Source organism: Nomascus leucogenys, chromosome 10 (assembly GCF_006542625.1).
Source record: "Nomascus leucogenys isolate Asia chromosome 10, Asia_NLE_v1, whole genome shotgun sequence".
In the NCBI taxonomy this organism is placed as follows: Eukaryota; Metazoa; Chordata; class Mammalia; order Primates; family Hylobatidae; genus Nomascus; species Nomascus leucogenys.
Window position 1 is genome coordinate 42,047,665 of NC_044390.1, and position 20,395 is coordinate 42,068,059.

The 20,395-nt window shown below is 45.6% G+C and overlaps 2 long non-coding RNA genes across 2 annotated transcripts; one reads left to right on the top strand and one right to left on the bottom strand.

The window, feature by feature from the left end:
• Positions 1-653: 653 nt before the first annotated feature.
• On the top strand, positions 654-19,228 carry LOC115836948. Its single transcript, XR_004031958.1, has 3 exons — positions 654-2,865; positions 11,116-11,323; positions 19,010-19,228. It is a non-coding gene; the product is annotated as an uncharacterized LOC115836948 (long non-coding RNA).
• Positions 16,619-19,481, bottom strand: LOC100596495. The gene is made up of 2 exons (XR_123107.4): positions 18,576-19,481; positions 16,619-17,363 (listed from the first exon to the last, which is right to left on the bottom strand). It is a non-coding gene; the product is annotated as an uncharacterized LOC100596495 (long non-coding RNA).
• Positions 19,482-20,395: the final 914 nt, after the last annotated feature.

The window sequence follows — 20,395 nt, forward strand, 5'->3', positions numbered from 1 at the left end:
CAGATATTAACTATATGTAAAAGGCATTTATCTTTCTGTCCTATCGTACGTTTAGGAGATATTTACCCTTTCTGGTTCCTTTTCCAGTAATACTTCTCTGTATCATCTGCCTGTAGCCTTTATGGCATTCTTCTTTTGGTTTATGTAATGCTAAAACTGAATACAGGCAAACGTGAAATTCACCTTGACTGTCAGCTCCGCTTTTTGTTTGTTTTGTTTTTGTTTTGTTTTGAGACAGGGGCTCCCTCTGTCGCTCAGACTGGAATGCAGTGGCGCGATCTCGGCTCACTGTAACCTCTGCCTCCCAGGTTCAAGTGATTCTCCCACCTCGGCCTCCAGAGTAGCTGGGACTACAGGCGCGCGCCATTACACCTGGCTAATTTTTGTATATTTTTTGTAGAGGTGGGGTTTTGCCGTCTTGCCCAGGCTAGTCTCGAACTCCTGGGCTCAAGCTATCCACCTGCCTCAGCCTCCCAAAGTGCTGGGATAACAGGGTAAGTCACCGCGGCCAGCCGAGCTCTGTTCTTATTAAGCCCACATTACAGTGATTCCTGGAGTCAGTCCAGGGCGATGACATTGATAAGGAGGTGGGGAAGGGGAGTGCTGGGGAGGGAAGGGCGGGGTTCCTTTAAATGATATGGAAGGGGGGAAGGGAAGTGCTGGGTACAGGAGGGTGTGGTCCCTGGCTAGGGCTCCACCCCGGCCCTGTGCCCACTGACCTAGGTGAGGGCAGGCCTGTTTGTTTTCCTGCCCAAATGTTGCATTTCCCAAGACCACCCTGGCCTGCCACGCCCCCATCCTGTCCCTATAAATACTCTGAGACCCTAGCAAGCAGACACACAAGCCGCTGGACATCCAGAGGAGCATGTTGGCGGAAGAAGACATGACAGACGCTGACACGCGGGCAGGCCACCCACCAGAAGGACGCGGAGTTTGGCTGGGGCAGTCCAAAGAGAGCCGGTGTTGCGGAGCAGCCCGACTCCAGGGGAAAGCCATCTCCCTTCTGGCTCCCCCAACTGTTGAGAGCTACTTTCACTCAAAACCCTGCAGTCATCCTCCAAGGCCATGTGTGATCTGATTCTTCTGGTACACCAAGACAGGAACCCCGGGATACAGAAAGCCCTCTGTCCTTGCGATAAGGCAGGGATCTAATTGAATTGACTAACATAAGCCGCCTGCGGATGGCTAAACTAAAACAGCACTCTGTAACATGCCCACTGGGGCTTCAGCTGTAAACATTCACCCCTAGACACTGCCATGGGGTCGGAGCCCCACAGCCCGCCCCTCTGTGTACTCCCCTGGAGGTTTGAGCAGCGGGACACTGAAGAAGCGAGCCACACCCCCATCGCACGCCCTGCCAGGGGGACAAGGGAACGTTTCCCTTATCAACATCAACCTAAATAGCCTCGCATCAAAAGCATTTGACTGTCAATAGTTAGGATTTTCCCTACCAGCAGTAGCAAGTTTTTAGCTTTATTGGAATTAGTTTCCAGCTCTGCAAAAATGTTCATCCGCTTTGTAACTCCAGGCTTTTTTGGTAGAGCAGCTGTTAGTTGACCAGTCACTTCGCCTCTGTAAGTTCACCATATAGGCTATTCATGTCTAAAGTGTTCATTTTCAAACCCTCTGAAACTCATTGGATATCTATCATAATGTCTGAAGACAAATATTTCATTAACAAATAAGAAGGTGATAGACCTGGAGTGAGAATCCACCCAATTCATGTCAATCAGAGACAAATTTGCAAGATCCTGTGATTCCTGAACCAGCTGTGGTCACTGATCACTTCTGTCCTGGAGGAACTAGAGACATTCAAGACAAATAAGGACTCATCTATTCCCCTGATTAAAGGACTTTTCATAGAGGCTCCATTAGGGGCCAAATTATGTACAATGTGCTCTCTGAGATGGGGATGTGTAAATAGCTGTCAAAATGTCATCTGGGCAGAAATTTGTTTGTGAGGATAAATTTATGTTCGGGGTGAGGGGTGAATACAATAGAAATTTGTATTTTGCAGAGGGAAATGTGGGTTCCATGGTGGGTAGAAATACAATAGATTAGTAGAATACTTAGAATCTCAAAGAAATTTTTAAATCACAGGGTTTGTTTTTTCTTTTTTTGAGAAAATTTTTGAAATGATTTTGAAATGATTTATTCAAAAAGTGCCTCTCAAACACCAAGTGATCACTCCATAGATGACAGCTAAAGATCACAATCTTACTGCTATGCCCTTGTGTTTTCAGTGAAGACTTGTGTGACTATAGTGAGGTTCTAGGTGTTTAATCGTCGGAGGTAAATTGGAGATTTCAGATGAGGCTGTCTCATGGAAGAGGGAGGAAGGATACTCACAAACCCTACAGCCGGAATCTGAGCATCCAGTGGAAAATGACAGTCCCTGATCCCTCAGGAAACTTTCTCTGGCCTCTGTCAGTGATGTTCTAATCCAGGAGAGCAGAACTTTCCCCCCCTATAATGTTTCTCACTGCATTTCCTGAAATATATTTCATCTAAGTTCCATATGTTTATCTGAAAAGAATAGCCACTTACCAAATTGTGTTTCCAACTAGGATAGTGGCCGCAGTTGTATTATCTTGTGCATTTGTCAAGAGAGGTCATCCGAACGCTGAGATAAAGGCTTGGGATTCCATTGTCTCATCTCTTTCTGGGAGTGATTTTCCTCTCATCTGGAAGTGCAGAGACAGAGTCTTCATGGGGAACTGAGATTACCTCCAAAAAACATTTGTGAAGTGAGCGATTCCCAGAAGGCTGTTAATGTTGATTAATGAAATTATACAAAAAGAATCATAAGATAGCTGGAGAAGAAAATTATCTGTGATGCCTGGAAAAGATACGTCCCAGTGGGAGGTAAGTACAGAATACTGAGTTCTGAGATGTGAGGAAATTTAGTTGAAGTAATGGTTCTACTAGAATTGTGGCTACCATTCAATTTTTGTTTCTTCAAATTATGATTTATTTCTCTTCCTGATAACATTGAACAATCATAAATGTGGAAGGAAAGGAATCGTTGAGGGTAGATTTAGAGAGAGTAAGCAGGTGCCAAGCCATGGTTCCTGTGTGTTTTAGCAAATACTGAGCACGCGCCCTGTTGCAGATGCATTTCTAGATGTGTGAACAAAGAAATTTATCTACCTTAATTTGAACTGAGAGAAGCAGACAATAAATAATAAAGGAAATGTTATAAGTTACATAGTGACTTATAAGGTGTTATAAGTTATGTAACCTATGTTACATATATGTAACTTATGTTATAAGTTATAAGTTGTGTTATATACAAGTATATATTATATACAATATAACATATTATATACAATATAACATAACAAGTTAGTTATGTTATATATGTTATGTTATAACTTATGTTATAAGTTACATAGTGACTTATAAGGTGAAAAGTGCAATAGGAAAGGAAAAAGGAGGAGCAGAATCCAGTGATGAGAAGCCTGTGGAGTAGGAGGGACTCCAGTAGGGAATGGAGGGGGTAGGGTTGATCTCATAGGGAAAATGATGCTTGAGCAAATATTTAAAGGAGCTGAGGGAATAAGTGGTTTGTATTGGGGGAAATTCAGCCCCCGATATTTCACATAGGTTCTTTTCTATTTTCCCTAAGTGTCGGCCGGTCTGAGAAATAAAGGGAAAGAGTACAAAAGAGAGAAATTTTAAAGCTGGGCGTGGGTGTTTCTCATCGGGTGGGACAAGAGACTGAGAAAAGAAAGAGACACAGAGACAAAGTATACAGAAAGAAAAGTGGGCCCAGGGGACTGGCGCTCAGCATAGGGAGGACCTGTGCCGGCACTGGTCTCTGAGTTCCCTCAGTATTTATTGATGATTATCTCTACCATCTCGGAGAGGGGGATGTGGCAGGACAGTAGGGTAGTAGTGGGGAGAGGGTCAGCAGGAAAACATGTGAACAAAAATGTCTCTGTGTCATAAACAAGGTTAGAAAAGGTGCTGTGCTTTGATGTGCACATACATAAACATCTCTGGTGCATTAAAGAGCAGTATTGCCGCCAGCATGTCTCACCTCCAGCCTTAAGATGGTTTTCTCCTATCTCAGTAGATGGAACATACAATCAGGTTTTACACTGAGACATTCCATTGCCCAGGGATGAGCAGGAGACAAATGCCTTCCTCTTACCTCAACTGCAAAGAGGCCTTCCTCTTTTACTAATCCTCCTCAGCACAGGCCCCTTTATGGGTGTCAGACTGGGGGATGGTCAGGTCTTTCCCTTCCCACAAGGCCATATCTCAGACTATCGCATGGGGAGAAACCTTGGACAATACCTGGGCTTTCCTAGGCAGAGGTCCCTGTGGTCTTCCGCAGTGTATTGTGCCCCTGGGTACTTGAGATTAGAGAGTGGTGATGACTTTTAACAAGCATACTGCCTTCAGGCACTTGTTTAACAAAGCACATCCTGCATAGCCCTAAATCCATTAAACCTTGAGTCAACACAGCAGGTGTCTCTGCAAGCACAGGGCTGGGGCTAGGGTTACAGATTAACAGCATCTCAAGGCAGAAGGATTTTTCTTAGTACGAAACAAAATGGAGTCTCATGTCTACTTCTTTCTACATAGACACAGTAACAGTCTGATCTCTCTTTCTTTTTCTCACAATTTGGAGACACAGGAAGATGTTCCATGAAGAAGTGGTCAGAACAATGTCCTTTTGGCAGGAGGATGCCCACATTCATTGACTAGTTAATGTGAGAGCATAAAACCTAGCATTCCCTCCCAACTTGGGACCACACTGAAGGTCTTTTACAGATCCAGAGCTTCCTATGGGATTGGCTGAGGCCTTTGTTGTGAATGCATAACATGTCTACTCCCTCTGCCCAATCCTGTTTACTTCCTCCACCTTCCCTAGGTACTGAGGCCAAGAGCCATTCCAAGTAATTGTCCTGTGTGATAATCAACATCTCAATGTCTGCTTGCCTGCAAACCCAACCTGTGATAGAGTTAAATTAATTTGATGTTATCAAATATTCAGTTGAATTGTTAAAGCAAGCAATCTATATATGCTAGTAAAGAAAGTATCAATATAGGAAGAGGCTATCAGAAATAGAGATAACAGAACATCTTTTGTACTGCAGATTCAGAGGAAGACCAAGAAGCTATATTTTGAAGCATTGATCTAACAGCCTGGGTGACAGAACGAGACCCTATCTCAAGAAAAAATAATTATAATAAAAGGGTCAATTTAGACTAGGAGAATTCTGAGATCTCCTGGGCTTTTTCAGATGGTGGACTGAGGGCTGCAATTGGAGTCAGGTGGCCCATGTAACTGCATATTTCCATATGCAACTTCTATTTGGTGGAAATCAGAAGAGTTTAAAAAGCTAATAGGGGAATACAAGGACACAAGGGGTTTATCCATGAAAACATTTTAGATCTGGAAAGCCACTTTCTAAAACCACTAGCCTGGCATTGGTGCCATTCACAGTTTCCAAGTGGAAGTGGACAAGCATTTTAAAGGTATAGGGAAGGACTTTTCTCCAGCTCATATGGTGACAGCAAATTATGTGTAAGCATGACAACTAGAAATCATATTTTGTCCCAAACCAACATATAACATGTTCTGTCAGTGCAGGTGTGCCCTGAAGAGAAGATACAACAATAGGATTAAACTTACAAGGGAATTGTTGGGGCAAAGCACCTTTAAAGGATAAAGGGAAGCTAGAAGTGCAGAGAGAGAGCTTTCAGAACCCTGGCTGGGTGCGGTGGCTCATGCCTGTAATCCCAGCATTTTGGGAGGCTGAGACAGGCAGATCACCTGAGGTCAGGAGTTCAAGACCAGCCTGGCCAACATGGTGAAACCCCATCCCTACTAAAAATACAAAATTAGCCAGGCATGGTGGCACATGCCTGTAATCCGAGCTATTTGGGAGGCTGAGGCAGGAGAATTGCTTGAACCCGGGAGGTGGAGGTTGCAGTGAGCCGAGATCACACCACTGCACTCCAGCCTGGACAACAAGAGTGAAACTCTGTCTCAAAAAAAAATAAAAGAACTCAGTACCTGTGGGATTCCTGTTGTGTTATTTTATATATCTATATATCTATATCTATATATAGATATTGACCTGATATATCTCTCTCTCTCTATATATATATATATATTGAACTGATCAGTTCTTCCTGCCCACTGCACAGAAAAAATCAATCCACTGAGACCATGGCTTTGCAGTAAAGAAAAATTTTGATGAGAGGCTGGCCATGCCACGAGGGAGATGGAGTTATTACTCATCAATCTCCCTGAAATTTGGAGGCTGGGGTTTTTCAAAGATATTTTGGTGGGCAGGAGACTAGGGAATGGGTGCTGCCGATTGGTTGGGGAATGCAATTGTAGGGATGAGGAAAATGGTCCTTGTGCACTGAGTCTGCTTCTGGGTGGGGGCAACAGGACTGCTTGAGTCACAGGTTGGGTGGGGCCATCTGATTGTCAGAAATGCAAAAGCCTGAAAAGATATCTCAAAAGACCTGTCTTAGATTCCACAATAGTGATGTTAATTACCATTAACATAGTAATTAACATAGGAGGAGCTGGGGAAGTTGCAGATCTTGGGACCTCTGGAATAATGGCTGGTAATTGTTTAACTACACTTACATTTTAGTAGAATTCAGGCCCCTCTGATTTTCCTAACGTGGTAGCCTTTCATTAGTTTTACAAGGGTGGTTTAGTTTTTGGGAAGAGCTATTGTCTCCCAAAGTTAGTCTGACTTATGCCCAGGAATGACCAAGGGCAGTTTGGAGGTTAAAGGCAGGATGGAGTTGGTCAGAATTTTCTCTTACAATTTTTGCAAAGGCAGTTTTATATATATTGGTTTTCATCCACGGCTCCTGGCTCATAACTCTCGTAGCTCTTGTTACAGTCTTTTGTTATAATGTTGGGTGTGTTGGGCCCCAAGGGCAGACCTCAGGAAACAGAATCTCTCTCCTGCCCTCATTTCACCTGCCTCAGGGCATGACTGTAATCTTCCTGTGAAAAGTAAAGTAGAGGTTTCTCTTCAAAGACTTTCTTCCCTATGTAATTAGGAATAAATAGTAACTTCTCTTAGAAGCAAAATTTATTCAAAGACCTGTGCTAACATTCTTAAATATCTGCTAACCATAATAAAGAAATCAATGTACTTTATGTTCTTAGCTTCCACAATTTAGCCTAAATATTTGCCCTGAGATGCTTATGCTGGTCCAAGCAAGCATTAGGTCATAGCCTGTTCCTCTTCCTTATTTGAAGGTGTTTTTACCTTTCTCAGCATTCCACAAGTTACTTCCTCCTTCCTTTGTTCTCATCTGCCATTGCCTGTTTTAAAAACTTCTAAGTTGCTAGCCAGTCAGGACAAATACAGAATGTGAAGTCCCATTCCAGCCAATGGAAACTGGACACAGCAGTAGGGTGGACGCATCAGGTTGTAAATGACCCTGTCTCTTTGTTCAGTGTACTCTTATGGCAAAACTTCTGGCAAGTATACCCTTTCTGCAGAAAGCATAAAAATGACCTTGCTGAGAAAATTAAATTTATGTTCAAGTGCTATTTCCTTATGGCACCAGGAAACAAGCATTTCAAACATTCCCCTGCCTTTCTGATTGTGGGTCTGAAGACCCTCCCTTGAGCAGTTCCTGCCTCATATGCTGGGGGAAGGAATGCTTCAATAAGAACCCAAGAGGATTGGCTTTGGAGAGCTTTCAGATAGCTGAACACATGGGGGTTCCTGGAGGATGGTGTGCATGGGGAGGGCATGGAAGCTCTGTGCTCCTTCCCCCATACCACCTCTTCATCTGTGTCCTTTGTAATGCCATTTATAATAAAGTATAATAGTAAATGTAAATAAGTGCTTCCCTGAGTTCTGAGAACTGCTCCAGCAAATTAATCAAACCCAAAGAGGGGGCTGTGGGAACTGTAACTTGAAGTCTGTTGGTCAGAAGTTTTCGAAGACCGGACTTGTGATTGGTGTCTAAGGGTATGGAGGGGGCAGTCTTGGGAACTGAGCCCACCACCTGTGGGATATGGAGCTATCTGCAGGTAGGTAGTGTTGGAATTGAATTGGAAGACACCCAACTGGTGTCCACTTCCTGGTGTGTGGGGAAAGCCCCCACATTTCGTCACAGAAGGCTTATTCTGTGTTGATGATTGTGGTGGTGGTGTGAGTGCAGAGGAAAAACATGGTTGGAGAGAGTTTTTCCTCCACCTGTGAAAGCAGTGAAAGAAGGAAGGACTAGATAGCAAATGAGTCACATCTCAGCACACTTCTGATAAGTTTTTGACCAGGCCAGTGGGGAGTCCTGCAGCCACACAAACCCTGTAGAGGATTATCCCATTGGGCAGGAAAGGCCAGATTCTTGTACCTTTGTTGTACATGGTCATTAGATGGAAGGAGCCTAGGGGAAGGGAGGCCTGCAATAAACACTGTGGTGGATCTAAAGCACAGCTCCTGGAAGCTGTCCATTAGCTGTGCCTGTGCCCCAACAGGTCTCATGAAGGGAGTTCCAAGGGAGCACTTCCATGGCCACCACAGTCTACCCCTGGTGCTGCACAGAACCACTTTCCTGGGCACGTTCATGGAGCAGCTCTTCCAAGTCCCCCGGGGGAGCAGCCATGACTGCTAGCTAGTTCAAAAGGATCCTGCTGTGTCCCAGTAAACAGTGGCCTCTTTTGGAATTAGGACCACTAACCCAGCAGATCCTAAAGGTATGGGTACTCCAAGCAAATGTCTCATTTCTAGCATCTGGGCTTCTATGACATGATATTAGAAGTAGTCTATTTGTAGTTTGCTTCAGAAAGTGAAAATATTTCTCAATATTTTAGAGGAAGTTTCTGATCATGGCAGGGTGTCGGTAAATATTCTTCTCCTTACCTCCAAGGACAGTCCTTGTGGTGAGTCCTGCTAAAATGGCAGGGCACATGGCCAGTCCTTGGAGTAGTCTTTGGGAACAACCAGTGGAGCTCACATAGCACGTTTCAGCTGCAAAGATACAAACTTGGAGTCAGCCTGTTCTGTTTCCTGAAGACCCTCGCAGGCACCTGTGCTCACTAGGCTTCTTAGAGACTGCTCTGGCCAGCTCTTCCCCACACAACTAGTCAGGCTGGAGGTTCTGCTGCTTTCTGTGAAGGTCAGCCACTTGTTCTTTCCCCTCTGGAACATGTTAGCACCACCTTCACGATGCTCTCTTTCCCTGTTCTGAAGAACACACTTCAAAGGGTCCCCAGAGAGCATGGTGGGATATGTCTCCATATCTAAGGACAGGATCCGGGTCCTCAGAATCACCCCAAGAGGTGCTGAAGTAGCCCAGAACACAGTGTGGAGTGGCACTTCCCCTGCACGCCTCTGCAGAGTGGCCAGTTCTCTACAGGGATGCCATTTCCTTTTTTTCTCCATCCATTTCCTCTTCTCAAAATAACACATTTCCCCTCCCTCCCTCCCTCTCTCTTTTTCTTTCTTTCCCTTCCTTCCTTCTTTCCTTCCTTCCTTCTTTCCTTCCTTCCTTCCTTTCCCTTCCTTCCTTCCTTCTTTTCTTTTTTCTTTTCATCTCTTTTCTTTCTTCTTTTCATCTCTTTTCTTTCATCTTGCTCTATTGCCCAGGCTGCAGTGCAGTGGTGTGATCTCAGCTGACTGCAACCTCAGCCTCCCAGGTTCAAGTGATTCTCCTGCCTCAGCCTCCTGAGTAGCTGGGACTGCAGGTGCCCGCCACCACATGTGGCTATTTTTTTGTATTTTTAGTAGATACGGGGTTTTGCCATGTTGGCCAGGCTGGTCTTGAGCTCCTGACCTCAAGTGATCCGCCCACCTCAGCCTTCCAAAGTGCTGGGATTACAGGCGTGAGCCATCACACTCAGCTTCATCTTTGTGTCTTAGCCTTCTGTCTTTTCATTTTTCTGTCTACATTATCTGTGATTTCAGTTTTGTTTTTATTTTTAGAAGTTGGTCAGTAGATATGAATAAGGAGAGGGAGTGTTTGCAAGTTGACATATACTTTCTGAAATGTAGGATGAATGTATTTTCCCAAACTGAGTGTTGATATACATATAGGAAAAATCTCACAAAACAGGATGCAAATGAAATCAAATGGTGGATCGAAAAACAGTACCACAGAGGCCATGCAGGATTTCCATGTCCTTAAATGATGCTCAACTTATTGATAAATCTTTTACTTTAATTTTATTATTATTGTTATCATCATCATTATTTTTTTTTTGAGATAGAGTTTCGCTCTTGTTGCCCAGGCTGGAGTCCAGTGGTGGGATTACAGTTCACACTCAAACTCCTGGGCTCAAATGATCCACCTCTGCCTTCCAAGTAGCTGGGACTATAGGCGTGTGCCACCATGCCTGGCTAGACTTTTAATATTTTTATACTTATAAGATTGTTTATTTATTTAGAGATGGGGTCTCACTCTGTTGCCTAGGCTGGAGTGCAGTAGTGCGATCACAGCTCACTGCAGCCTCTATCTCTTGGGCTCAAGCAATCCTCCTGCCTCAGCCTCCTGAGTAGCTAATACCACAGGTATGTGCCACCACACCTGGCTAATTTTTAAATTTTTTTTGTAGAGACAGGGTCTCACTGTATTGCCCAGGCTGGTTTCGAACTCCTGGGGCTCAAGCAGTCTGCCTACCTCAGCCTCCCAAAATGCTGGGATTACAGGCATGAATGCCTGGCCTTATAAGATTATTTAAACAATCAATCTAAATTTTATATTTTCTTTAATAATAAAACATTGCTTTATTATTAAATGTTTAAAAATATTAACTATAAAATGCTTAATGTTTTTTCTACTTTGAAAATGTTATGCAACCCCTTGTTCTGTCAAGGCTAATTCATTATTCTTCAAGGTTGTTGTGACCTTCCTGCTCCTACCTATTATCGTGTGCAATCCAGGGAGCAGATTCATTCTTCCTATTCTTGGCTTCTTTCATCCATATCTGAAACTCTTTACTGTACTCAAATTCTTAGTATATCTTTTGTTTGTTACTGACACAGAAAGGGAAGAATACACATTTCTATGTAAAAAATGGTCATATAAAAAAACCCAGGATATATATACACATATGATATATGTCGTGTGTGTGTGTGTGTGTGTGTGTGTGTGTGTATGTTTTTCTCCTAGATGAAATGGACAAGTCTTGGAAACACACAAGCTACCAAAACTCAAGAAGAAATAGAAAATCCGAATAAACTTTAAGAGACTGAGTCAGTTTTCAGAAACCCCACACAAAGAAAAGCCCGGACTGGATGGCTTCTCTGATGAACTCTAAGCACAGCAACATGAACCTAGTGGGAACAGCAGATGGAAAGGAAATAGAGACAGGCCAGAGGTAACGTTCCATCACTATTGCCAAATCTGAGCCATCACTGTCCCTCACCCTGACCACAGCCTTAGCCTCTTGGTGTTCTCCTAGCTTCCATGCTCCTGCCCAGCTACAGAACAATGCTGTCAGAATGGCTGTTATTAAAAAGTCAACAGATCCTAGCGGGGTTGCAGAGAAACAGGAATATTTTACACGGTTTGTGGGCATGTAAATTATTTCAACCATTGTGGAAGATGGTGTGGCGATTCTTCAAAGATCTAGAACCAGAAATACCATTTGTCCCAGCAATTATATATGCAAAAGAATATAAATCATCCTGTTACAAAGATACACACACGTGTATGTTCACTGAAGCACTATTCACATTAGCAAAGACATGGAATCAACCCAAATGCCCATCAGTGGTAGACTGGATAAAGAAAATGTGGCACATATATACCATGGAATACTACGCAGCCATAAAAAGGAATGAGAACATGTCCTTTTCAGGGACATGGATGGAGCTGGAAGCCATTATCCCCAGCAAACTAACTCAGGAACACCACATGTTCTCACTTATAAGTGGGAGCTGAACAATGAGAACACATGGATACATGGAGGGGAACAACACACACTGGGGCTTGTTGGGAAGTGGGGTAGGGGGAGGGAGAGCATTAGGAAACATAGGTAATGCATGCTGGGCTTAATATCTAGTTGGTGGGTTGACAGGTGCAGCAAACCACCATGGCACATGTTTACCTGTGTAACAAACCTGCACATGTACATGGAACTTAGAATAAAAATTAAAATAAAAAAAAACCTAAGTCGGCCAGGCCATCCTCCAATCATTCCCATCTCTAAGTTAAAGGCCCCTTTCTGATGACTTCTAACAAGGCCTTCATAGACTGTGCCCTGTCCTCTGCGCTCTCCTCTTGCTCTCATGCTTGACTCCATGCTATCTCCATTGTCTTTAATATCTACTCCCTGGGACCCCGGGCAGCCTTCCTCTGGACCTTTGCAGTGGCTATTCCCACTCTCTGGGTTGTTCTTCCCTCAGATATCTGCATGGTTCCCTCAACTGCCTGCTTCTTGATTTTGCTGAAATTTCACCTTCCTAGCGGGGCCCATCCTGTCCATCCTGTGTAAACACAGAAACCCATGACTCTCCCTACTGCCAAATTTAGTTTCCCACAAACTGCTTTATCCTCTATAGCACTCGTTAACTAGCTAATCTACAAAATAATGCACATATTTTTTATGTGTGTTGTTCATGTTCTCCCCCCGTCCCCCATTAAGATAGAGGCACCAATAAGGCAGGAATTTACCTTTTTTGCAATTGATGCTACTTGAAATTGTCCCAAGTACATCCTTGATACTCAATAAGTATGTTAAATTGATAAATGAACGAATGGCCTTCTGAGTAGTACCTGGACTCCACAACTAAAAACCGAACTCACTATATGTTTGTCCAAATGAGTCATGTCCATTTGTCCAAGCCAGATGGCTAGAATAGCCCTGGCCTTGCTGTCACCTACTCCACTTTCTCTTCTGTTGCCTCCTTGCCATCCCCACTGTCAGGTCCTCACCTTTGCTTTAGTCACAGCTTTAGCCATTGTCTCACTTTGCTTTAGTCACAGCAAGGAGTCCCTTAGCCCCCTCACCCCTGGAGTGACACCCATCTAATCTCCCTTTCAGGTAGCCACAGTGTATTTCTCAAGCATACATAGAATTGTGCCACTTTTTTTTTGTTCCCAATCCTTTCGTGACTCCCTATATGCTCAGGATAATGACCAAATGTCCCATCATTGTATATATATTTGTCAAAATGTGTCCTTGCCAAATGCCGCAGCCACATCTCCCACTTTGGTTTCAGTTTCTATGCATACCTGACTATCTTCCTGGTGTCCCACTGGCTCTCTTTCTTCCCTGCCTCTTCACATGCTATTTTCTTGACCTTGGAAATAGCCCTTCTCCACCTAATTGGCTGTTCTTCCTTCTTTAAGGCACAATTCATGTTTTATCTCCCCCAGACTTAGTTTTATGTCCTCCTTCCTTTCCTGCTCCCTATCCCTATCACCATTCCTTCCAGTTGCAATTTCTGATTATTCATCTATCTCCCACACTGCATTGTAAATTCTGCCGGGCTGAAAGATGTCTTCTTCTTCTTTTTTTTTATTTTATTTGAGATGGGGTTTGACTCTGTCACCCAAATTGGAGTGCATTGGTGCAATCACAGCTCACTGCAGCCTTGACCTTCTGGTCTCAAGTGATCCTCCTGCTCTAGCCTCTCAAGCGTCTGGGACTACAGGTGCATGCCACCAAGCCCAGTTATTTTTTTTAATTTTGTAGAGATGGGGTCTTACCATGTTTCCCAGGCTAGTCTCCAGCTCCTGGCATCAAGTGATCCTCCTGCCACAGCCTCCCAAAGTGCTGGGGTTATAGGCATGAGTCACTGTGCCCAGCTAAGAGATGTCTTTCAACTCAATATGAGTAAGGCCTGAGAAAGACTCTCATGTAGAATCATAACTGTTTTATAAACTAATATGTAAGGAGCTGAGGAAATGCTCGCATGAGTCACTTTCACTAGCTTCTGATGGTTCTCCTGGCCTATGAAAATATGTTACTTCAGCACATAAGTCTAGCAGAGATGAGAACTGCTCTACCATCAGCCAGATCTGAATGAAATTGTAGCACTTGTGGGGTAATATTTTAGGGGTTTAGAGTACAGCCAGACTAGTTAGTTTTCCAAATAGGTCTCATCCGGGCATTTCCTTAATTTTTTTTTTTTTTTTTTTTTTTTTTTTTTTTTTTTTTTTTTGAGTTGGGAGTCTTGCTTTGTCGCCAGGCTGGAGTGCAGTGACATGATCTCAGCTCACTGCAACCTCTGCCTCCTGGATTCAAGAGATTCTTCTGCCTCAGCCTCCCAAGTAGCTAGGACTACAGGCATGTGCCACCATGCCAGGCTAATTTTTGTATTTTTAGTAGAGACAGGGTTTCACCATGTTGGCCAGTATGGTCTCAATCTCCTGACCTCATGATCTGACCACCTCAGCCTCCCAAAGTGCTGGGATTGCAGGCATGAGCCACCATGCCCAGCCAAATAACTTTATTTTTTTTTTAAAGCAGCATGCTAACAGCTTCTAAAAACAGGATATTTGTGCATATCTGTTATATATATGTGTATATACATATTCTCCTAGATGAAATGAAAAAATATGCTCACCTAGGCTTAACATTTTCAGTAATTACAGAGTAGGTACGAGCTTTTAGTTCCTTTGTTTCTACAGGCCCAAGAGCCTGGATACCAAATCCACTCTCTCTGGTTGAAGCATGAATGTTTGGGATGATTGACCTAGGTCAAAGTGAAAGAGACACTTCAGATGTTTAAGCATTTTTAGTTTTTTTGAGACAGAGTCTCGTTCTGTCACCCAGTCTGGAGTGCAGTGGTGCAATCTCGGCTCACTGCAACCTCCACCTCTTGGGTTCAAGTGATTCTCCTACCTCAGCCTCCTGAATAGCTGGGACTACAGGCACGCACCACCTCTCCTGGCTAATTTTTTAATTTTTAGCAGAGATGGAGTTTTACCATGTTGGCCGGGCTGGTCTTGAACTCCTGACCTCAGGTGATCCACCCACCTTGGCCTCCGAAAGTGCTGGGATTACAGGTTTGAGCCACCACCCCCCGGCCAGTTAAGCATTTTGAAAGGATAAAATTGTCAAATGTCATCCAACACATGTCCAGGATATCTGGCCTACATTGAGGTCAGATGGTTGGGGGAGAAGCACAGAGGGAGGAGGAAAGGACAAGTCATCCCATCTTTTATATAATCTAGGAAAGAAAGGTGAGGGCCCACCAAGGCAAATGGGTGATGGGAAATGAGACAGCTGCAGGTAGCACTGAGCATCCTTCTAGTTTCATGACAGGAAAATTGGGCCGGGGGTTAGGTCTGGCAGGCTGACAGTCAAAGCCAGGGATGCATGGTAATGATACCTAAATAGTTTTCTCTACTCCTCACAGTGGAACTGCTTGATACCACTGTGTTGACTTCTGACTGGTCTCATCTGCCTCACAATGTGTGGGCTTCCACCTTGTTTAGCAGGACAGAGAGCAGGTTTGGTTTGTTTGACATCTCTAGGTGGGACTGAGCCTCTGTCCCAAAGTGTAAGGTCTATTCATGACTGATAGTGGCCTCTCTTTGCTTCTAGAGGAAGCTTTTGCTCCATAGTTGATGAGATCCCCATTCTTTCACCAAATAAAATAAATTGATTGGTCACCCCAAATCTCTTGTCTCCAGTGAGCCCTGAGCATGCAAAAAAAGTGCCCCCAAAGCAAGACTGTTGCTTGCCATGTCCACACCAGAAAGGAAATTGCTCTGACCAAAGCTAGGAACACAAATGCTTCCAAGCACATGTATTTTCTCAATGGTTCTGAAAGGGGGCTGAGCACAGTGGCTCACGTCTGTAATCCCAGGACTTTGGGAGGCTGAGGTGAGGTCGGGAGTTCAAGACCAGCCTGGCCAACATGGTGAAACCTTGTTTGTACTAAAAATACAAAAATTAGCCAGGTGTGGTGGTAGGCACCTGTAATACCAGCTACTCAGGAAGCTGAGGCAGGGAGAATTGCTTGAACCTGGGAGGTGGAGGTTGCAGTGAGCCAAGATCATGCCATGGCCCTCCAGCCTGGGAAACAGAGTGAGACTCCATCTCAAAAAAAAAAAAAAAGTCAAAGGTGCTACTCTGAATGGATGGACTCTGGGTGTTCTGACTGAAGGCAAGATTAGGAGTGGCTCCCTAATATTATATGCTGTTATACCCTCTGATTACAACAAATATGGTCTGGTCAGGACTATCTCAATCATTGTAGAAAGAGACATATATACAAACACAGGTATGGTGTGGTCTCCACCCATTATAGCCCTGTGCTTTGTCCAGGTGAGCCCTTACTGCTCTGATTGGGAGACAGGAATACAAGGACTTTTAAACACACATTTGCACCTGCAACAGATGTGCTACACCCAGTTGAACCCCAGGTACTCTGACTGAGGTCATAAGCTTTGTACTGAAGTCATCTGTCTCCAACCAGAGGTATGGCACTATCCTCTCTGATAGCAATTCAAGAGCACAGTGCTGGCATCTGGTGAAGGCCTTCTTGCTGTGTCATTACATGGTGGAACACATCACATGGCAAGAGCAAGATCCTGTCAGTTCAGGTGTCTCTTCCTCTTACCAGTCCCATCATAGGGGTCCACCCCGATGACTTTATCTAATCCTCGTTACCTCCCAAAGGCCCCCACCTTCAAACATATTTACATATGAATTTGGGGATTGAGTTTTTAATACACGAAATTTGGTTGACACATTCAAACCATAGCAGATGCCAAAGGTGGACACGGGGGAGTCAAATTCCCAAAAGCTGGCTGACTGGTGCTGTCATTGGGTTCCAGGGCTGCAGTAGAGGTTAAGTAGGAAGGGTTTTGGGGGGCTGCCAGGTTCTTCAAAGGGAAACAGCTGTTAACATTGCAGGGAGAGACAGGAAGATAACAGACGGGGAAATGGGCATGGTATCCATGTTGATTTCATCAGAGTCAAAGGCAGGCTTGGATGCCAAGTCTGAAGAGGGTCTGCTTACTATAGTGGAGGTGACTGCAGAAGCAGTGGTAGGTGGGCCAGAAAAGACAGGGCATTGAAGAGAGTGGTTTCCTGTTGAGGCCTGTCAGGAACCCTAGATTTCAGCTGACAGATATTTCCTGGGTCAAAAGGCAATGTTGGAAATTCAGGTAGGGCTGTTGACCATAAAAGCAGGTAAGCTGGTGGAGACTGCGTTCTTTACAAGGGATATATGCTCCATACTGGGATGGAACTGGTCAAATGGGAGGATACTCATCCTGGATCCTAGGGGAGACCAGGAGATGAAAACCTGTGAAAAGGGATTGGTATCCATGTAGTTTATACCAAAGTACAAAGTTGGCTTGAGGTTGAGTCTGCAGATTACTGGCTGTGATAGTGAAAATGCCTGAGGCACCAGTGATGGGCCGGTCTGTGAAGATGGGCATACAGGTGGAAGAGTCTGTAAGAAAAAGGGAGAAAAATCCACAATGACTCAATTCTGATTAGATGACTAGATAGATTCTGATTAGATTGCTAGACTGATAGATGACTCAATTCTGCAGGAGGTAGACTTGAAGCAAAGGCCAAGGGGTTAGGAGATGTGATGAGGTTAAAAGTAGAGATCTAGGCCAGGCGTGGTTGCTCACACCTGTAATCTCAGCACTTTGGGAGGCCGAGGCAGGCAGATCACGAGGTCAGGAGATAGAGACCATCCTGGCCAATATGGTGAAGGCTTATCTCTACTAAAAATACAAAAAATTAGCTGGGCATGGTGGCACATGCCTGTAGTCCCAGCTGCTCTGGAGGCTGAGGCAGGAGAATCACTTGAACCTGGGAGGCAGAGGTTGCACTGAGCCAAGTTCACACCACTGCACTCCAGCCTGGTGACAGTGCGAGACTCCGTCTTAAAAAAAAAAAAGTAGAGATCTGGGCTGGGTATGGTGGCTCACATTTGTAATCCCAGCACTTTTGAGAGGCTGATGCAGAAGGATCACTCGAAAGCAGGAGTTCCAGACCAGCCTGGGCAACATAGCAAGACTCCATCTCTAGAAGAAAAAAATGCCTGTAGTCCTAGCTGCTCTGGAGGCCGAGGTGGGAGGATTGCTTGAGCCCAGGAGTTTTAGGCTGCAGTGAGCCATGATTGCACCACTACATTCCAACCTGGGTGACAGAGCAGGACCCTGCCCCACCACCCCCCAAAAAAATCTGCAGATGAGGGACTGAAATGGAAATGGCTTTTATTCCCATAAAGGGGAACTTCCAAAATGATATTGAACCTAAGGGGAGAAACAAAAAGAACAGGAAAAAAAAAAAAAAAAGGAGAGTTAGGATATGGGCATTTCATTTAATGATCTGTATATGGGGTGAGGACTGGTACAGGGGCAGAAGGCACTGGGGGCCTGGAAGACAGGACAGCCAAGTCAGTGGCTGATAAACATGGTAATGTCAGCAAACTACAAGGTGAAAATGGCCAAGGGTGGGGTGCCTGCCATCCCTGAAACAAGCAGGAAGAAAGAAGGGGCAGGCTGAGAGGCACTGCACTGCTATCTGAAGGGGCCTTGGCTTTATCATCTAAGAACATGTGGTTAGACTGGGGCTCTGCTTTCTTCTTCAAGCCTCGATCTTCTCCAATGACTATACAAAAAAGCTTAGGAGAGTTTGGGGAGCTCACCTTGACCTCAAAAAATAGCGGCAGTGGCAGCAGCAGGTGCGTTGGAACTTTGTTTACAGAGTCTACAACTGGCAGAGGTGGGTTGAGAGTTCCTGTTTGAAACCCTTCCTCCCTGCATCTTCTCTGTCTTCAGAGAGAAATGGACCTCCAGAGAGGTAGGAATCCCCTAGCAGCACTGCCTGAGCTGGTGATGGCATGGCCTTTGATGAATGAGCTCATACAATACCTCTTCACTTTCTCATCTAAGTCGTCTTCTGGGGGTTGGAGTGGAGGTTTCCCTTCAATGGCCCGGGTAGGATTTCTTTGTCTTGGGGGTAGATCTGATGACTCACTCCCACTGCGATTGGTGGGGGTAAGGGAGCTTCTCTGATCGCGCTGGGGTCACTATTTATACTCATCCTCCACCTTCACTATCCCTGGCTGCTGTCTCCTAGGGTCCTCATCTCAGTCTTCCTGGGCAGCGATCTAGGCAGTATGGATGGGACCGACCTCACAGAGGAGACTGCCTACTCAGACAGCAATGGAGGAGAGTCGGTTTGCGGCCTGGATGACAGATCGTAACTGTCTTGAGTGGCTGGACATCTTAGAGTGAACAGCAGACAGCACCGGCTTCATGTGAGAGTCCCGCCTGGACATTGAGGATGGATCCGAGAGAGAAGCACAGAGCCTGACGGATCAGACACCACCACCCCTTAGCGGCGACGAAACCGAGGGGTAAACGCGCTGGATCTCGGGAAGCACTTGTCTAGCTAGGCCAAGGAGAGAGGCGCAGGGAGAGCGAGGTGATCCAGACCAGACAGGGAACCCTGTGGGGCGTGGCGGGGCCGGGGGTGAAGCTTGCAGAGGTAGTTGCCCGTGAAGAGCAGCTTGTGCGCTGTTGGATCCTTGGAGTGGAGTGGGAACTCCGAGGCGAAGCGCAGCCTGTTCAGCCCGATGCCGGTGAGCGGCCGTTGGAACGCGTGGCAGAGAAAGCTTGCGCGAGCTCAGGGCACCAAGAAATACAACAAAGGGCCAACGGGGAGGTCCAACGGTCCGACCCCAGCCGGACTCGAGCTCACTCGGTTGCAGGCGTTAGGCTCCCAGCGGCTCTCCGCCGTTAAGTGGAGATTGTTCAGGACTGTGGAGGCTCGCTCGGCACCTGGCCTGAAGGCGGGAGATTTGGCAACCAGAGCGCGTGGGTGCGCCGGCTCTTGCCGCTGGGGACTCTGGAGGCAGACCTTGCCCAAAGCCAGAGGCGGGAACTCCCCAGATCCTCCCAGGGTAGGGAGCTGGCTCACAGGGAAGGTGCCTGGGGAGGGGCCGGGCGGTGCTGTCTCCTGACTCCTCCCAGGCAGCCCCGCCGCTGCAGCCGGCCTGGGCTAAGGTGGGGAGAAGACACCAGCACAGGCAGGGAGCAAGAGCCCCCAGCTGCTTCCTTTCAGGCAGCCGCCACAGAGGACCCAGTTTCCCTTCTCTCTTCTCTATGCAGGTAGCATGGGAGGATGCTGCGTCCTCCGGGAAGCTCTCTAGCGCTTTTCCGAGTCCTGGAGCCAGGCGGGACTTCTCTATGGTCGCCTAGAAGGGTATGAACTTAGGGCATCCGCATCTGGGCTGTGAAGGTTTCTGACTTGGGGACCAGGTGCTCAGACCTTCCTGGATGTTGCTTTCCACAATATCTCTACCTGGCAGGCAGGTTCTCTTCATTTTGCAAATTTGGTGAAACAGCATTTGTAAAACTTCAGAACCTTCCTTGGCTCACACAGGTGGTAGTGGCCCTGTCAGGATTTGACCCAGACTCTCGGATTCCAGAGTTCCTGAATTTAACCACTTGTACTGTGATG